The sequence below is a fragment of the Eptatretus burgeri genome, chromosome 10 (genome assembly GCF_056783735.1).
Source record: "Eptatretus burgeri isolate ZD-2024b chromosome 10, Ebu_testis_v1, whole genome shotgun sequence".
Classification (NCBI taxonomy): Eukaryota; Metazoa; Chordata; class Myxini; order Myxiniformes; family Myxinidae; genus Eptatretus; species Eptatretus burgeri.
Window position 1 is genome coordinate 75,813,162 of NC_140970.1, and position 4,784 is coordinate 75,817,945.

Here is a 4,784-nt window from a genome sequence, read left to right on the forward strand (position 1 = left end):
TCCCCAAGAATAACGGCAAATGAGGCTGAAACTGTCGGTAAAACTTGGAGGAAAGGCAAAAGGTGGGAAAGTGTTTCTTGTAAATTAAATGGTTTCTTGAGGAATAAATACAGGAGAAAGGAGTAACGGTACCAAGCTGTCGACAGGCACAGATAGGGATGATGTGGCATGCAAACTTATGGAAAGAGGAGATAAATACCCAAAGCCGAACCCAATTATGGCACCAAAAATAAATACTGGGACTCTTACAATAATGGGGGGAGAAAGAGAGAGGGTTTCATCAAGGCACAACAAGGTCGTGGGTCCAGTACGACCCATGCAGGCTTGTGTTGCGCAGGGCTGGTGCAGCACAGGGCGGGAGGATGGTGATGAGGTGAATGAGGAGGATGCAATAGATTGGGAGGTGGCCTCCTTGTATCTAGTGCAGTCCGCTCAGTCTGAACGACAAAGCAAAAGGAGAGGTGTTGACGCCACCACACTCAAAGCTCCAGTGCCACGATGTGCACAGCGACGTGGCTCATTAATTCTGGAAACGCCTTTATGGGTTGCGAGTCCAGTTATTGACTGCTGCTTCTGTGGAAACGCCATCATCTCACCCTGTGGGACAATCCAATGAAAAGTATTCCACCCCTCTCAAGGGCTCTAAAGCCCATCTCACCGATGGCCTGTGATTCACCAGCCAAATGGTTGTCTCCTTTCGTGGTTTGAGGGTCGTGGCTGGAACCTGAATTCTATCCAGGTTCCTCCTAATTACTCCATCCTTGCTCTTTATTTCTTCGGGTTCCTTCTTGGTCTTCCTTTAAATTAAATGCACATAACATGTTCTGTGCCATTAGCCTCCACAAGTCTACATCTGGCCTTGCTCAAAAACAGGAGGTTTTACACAACAATCTTAACCTATACACTGCTCCAAAGTTTAAACTCGGGTGCTTCTTCGGCAAACATTTTACACAACGACTTACTCTGACAATATCCCTGATACAAGAGTAATTCTAACCGACGTGATCACACGGTCCATGTTATTCTTAACACAATCTATCTATGAACCTCCCATCCCCACTCCCCTTCCACATAACAACATGGGTGTTTGTCATTGCTTTATCCTTAAAATGCTAAGCCTCATGTAAGTAAACAGCACGTACCATTTTACGTCCATTCAATATGTGACTCGATCAGGATTCAGAAAAAATTGAAGACTTCACAGACTCAGAGCGGATGGTGCAACCACAATCCCATGGAGTTTGGTTTCTGGTAGTCTATGGGTCACTGGATAATTGTCATTGGCCTGATATGAAAAAGTGAATGAATGAGATTTTCAAAAATGAAATCCACAATTTTTATTATATGTTTATTTTATGAAAACTTCAACTTTTTCTGTGAAAAAAAAATCATATTTTTACTTTTCAAGTGCTATTTATAAAAGCGACTTTAAAAAAAACAACTTTCCATTGGACTCATATAACCAGATGTGAGTTCCAATCCGGCTTCACAAGGAAGTATTAAGAAGATGAACCAGAAGGTGCAGGAAGCCGAGTTAATTGCAGGAAAATTATCACATCACTATCAGATTGTTGGTAAAAAAAAAAACTGGCTAGTTTTTAAAGGGTAATTTAGCTGGCTTAAACTCACTTAAACCGACTTCAAGGGCAGAGGTAATTTTGCTGGGCAAATTTCTCTGGTCAATAAAGTACTGCCAATGCACCCATGGTGCTTAATACTTAATGCCCTCAGGGCAAATTGGGATGGGTAGTGTAAACATTGTTCTTTCACATCCAAAATTATTCCCACCTTCTCATGACGTCGGCTCGCGCAAGTTTGGCCCAAAAGCCTGACATTCGACTAAGTAAGTTGGAGCAGGCGCTTGGGATTTGACCAGTGTGTTGGTGATAACTCGCTTACTCTTCACGAAGGACCCAGTGGACCATTAACATCCACCAAATAATGCTGGTATACTTATAAAAAGGCAGCAACCATCCACTCCCCCCCACCTCGCTTACCTCGAGGCCCCATCCGACCTCAACTCTCCACTCTACCAAGTCCCCACAACTGAAGAGTTAAAAAAAAAGTGCCCTAGGGCTTCAAATCACAAGCTTGAAAATTATCGTTAAAGTTCCGAGTTAAATTACAAGCTTGAAGCTAAGTTTACGAACGTTCACGCAAGCTGAATACTTTTCCGTGCCGACCTTTCAGTGTGGCCACGCGTGAAGGTGAAGCCAAACTTCCATTGATCCATCCAGAACGCAGGAGGGCGAAGTCGATGCACACCTACACAATGAAACGCACTGATGACACGGGTAATACACTCACAAAGCCACATGTGGAGTATTTCTTCAGTCCGAGCTGTAACAAGGTTGCCACCTTTACAACTTGGAAGCCTTCAGAAAAGTGATAACTCCAAATTAATTCTCACATTGACCTTAATTTACTAGTCTGAGGATGGCTTCATAATCGATATCCATTTGCACCTTTATTATCACTTTCTAAAGCTCAAGAACTACAGTTGTGTCTCCTATTGATGATCCATCCTGTCTTCTACCATGTTATTCTCTCATGGAGCTTTGCATGTATTGTGCAACGACTACTGATTGCACAACCAGATGTCACAAATGACTGTTACAGCATTGTATGAAAAGAGTTTATGTGTAGAGCCTGGAGCGTAAGGTGGGTCAAGATACCAACCTCTCCAAGTATGGTTGTTCACTGTGAGGCCTGTATTGTGAGTGATGTTTTAATTATTCACCTTTATATTTGAACTTCGATATTGGAAAAATAACAACGTCAAAGCAAAATTTGGAGTGAAAGCTTGTGCCTCATGAGGAGGTCATTGTTGGTTGTAAGGAGGGAGGGAAAGGTGAGAGAGACCCAATTTTTTTTTACTTAGTTTATTTAAGTTTGCTTTGTGATTCAAAGCTCTTGGGTCCCACTGATGGTGGAGCATGTGCACTCTGCAAAAACCTGTGGGGAACAAAGCATGGAAAGAACAGAGGGTGCAAGACCAGAAAAGAGACCTGGGAGAAGAGAGAGACTATCGACCTGTCTGTGATGGGAAAGTGAGCAGCCCAAAGACTCAGCTTCAGGGTGGGGGATACCACTGACCTTGAAGGCCTTGGTTTCCATGGCGTCAAACTGAGCAAGGTGTGAGGCAGGAGAGCCAGTCCAGAGTACTCCATGAAGTTGTAGATGAAGCCATTTCGGTGGATAGGAGTTTAGGTGTGCCAAGGAAGAACTATAAACGATGGAGGATGCCCAGTCGGCGACTGGCTTTTGGAGGCAAACTTTGAAATGTGGTTTGCCCAAGAAAGGTCATGGCTGATAGTAAGACCCAAGGGTTAGAGTGTCTGAACTTCCTAAGGAAGATTGTTAAAAAAAAGTAGATTGGGGATGGAGAGGGTTTACCAGACAGGCTTTCAGAGAGAGAGAGAGAGAGAGAGTGAGGTTGAATGACACATTCCAAGTGTTTGACGAGATTGTGATTGTTCAAGGTCTGAAGTCGATGCCACCATGCTCAACATTTCGTAGGACTGTCTTGCGACGACCCCCGATGACCCACGAGTTGGCCAAATTTTCTGTCGTGTCGTGGCACAAATGCGTTGTGGGTTTGTTATGACCAAGCCTTTACCCTCAAAAAAAGAAGAAAAACTCGAATAGAAGGCCATGTGACCAAACATGCCTTCATCACATGCCTGCTATACATATGCAGTACTATACAAAGTTTGCCATTTGCAAAACACAAATGGCCGAATACCTTCGTGCCAGGGCAACAAACAACGCAAGTCGTCATGAATGACAACAAATTTAAAATCAGACATTGTGTCCGATGTAATTGTCTGCAGGATGCTTCGATGGATATCCAACCGTTGGACCCTTAATTCACACATAAAGAATGCCCTGAATACTCATTTACCTTTGACTATAATTCGACCGATTAAGCAGAGTTGATAATTGGGATGAAAATAAAACGACGTGCAATTTGGACTTGGACGAAGTGAATGCAAATGAGTGAGACTTGATCGTTTATTCAGCGAAGTGTTAATCATTGGTGGGATCAAGTTAAAGGCTTGTGAGATGAAATGAAAGTGAACAGAGTCGGGCTCAACAAGCCCGTTCAATAAATTTAAAAACTATTTTTAATGCTAAAGTGATCTCCAAATGTGCATGAAGAGGGGAAGGGAGTAAGAGGGGATTAATCGATGACATGATCACCAAAACAAATCGTAAACAGCTCGGTTATAACATCATCATCAGTATTTATGTGATAATTAATATGCTGCTGACATAGACGAGAAGTGTAAATGTAATTCATTACCTGCAGGCTGCTCTCGCAGGTTTCCGACAGGATGTTGTGGTGGGAGCTCACTCACCATTTAAAGCCTGCTGTTGGCTTCACGGTTAAGGTGGCTGTCTTAAGATTGCAGTCTTGAGTTTGAGCCCTTGTCATTCTGTTGAATACACCAGGCGGGTTAACTCAGCGTTTCATCCTTCTGAGGCTGTCAAAATGAGTACCAGCTTACCAGAAACAGGGGGCACTGCATCAGCGGCACAGCAATGATGCACCCAGCAGCCATAAGCAGCAAACGAAATAATACTACTCACCTTTTAGCTGTTTAGTCTGGGTTCGATTCCTGACACGACTATTAGCAGGCAGGGCGTCGCATCACAAAAATGCTCCGTCCCCCTGATGGATGATAAGCTGGTTGTCCCGCTCGCTAGCATGAGTTGGTGTACGTTAAAAAAAAAGACATCTCAGTGTCTTTTACGAACAGTAGGCGCACGTTATCGCAGGC

General features: G+C 43.6%; 1 long non-coding RNA gene across 1 annotated transcript; it reads right to left on the reverse strand.

Annotated features, from left to right (window-relative positions):
- Nucleotides 1–1,147: 1,147 nt before the first annotated feature.
- Nucleotides 1,148–4,428, reverse strand: LOC147018900 (uncharacterized). Its single transcript, XR_015062823.1, has 3 exons — nucleotides 4,307–4,428; nucleotides 2,184–2,265; nucleotides 1,148–1,285 (listed from the first exon to the last, which is right to left on the reverse strand). It is a non-coding gene; the product is annotated as an uncharacterized LOC147018900 (long non-coding RNA).
- Nucleotides 4,429–4,784: the final 356 nt, after the last annotated feature.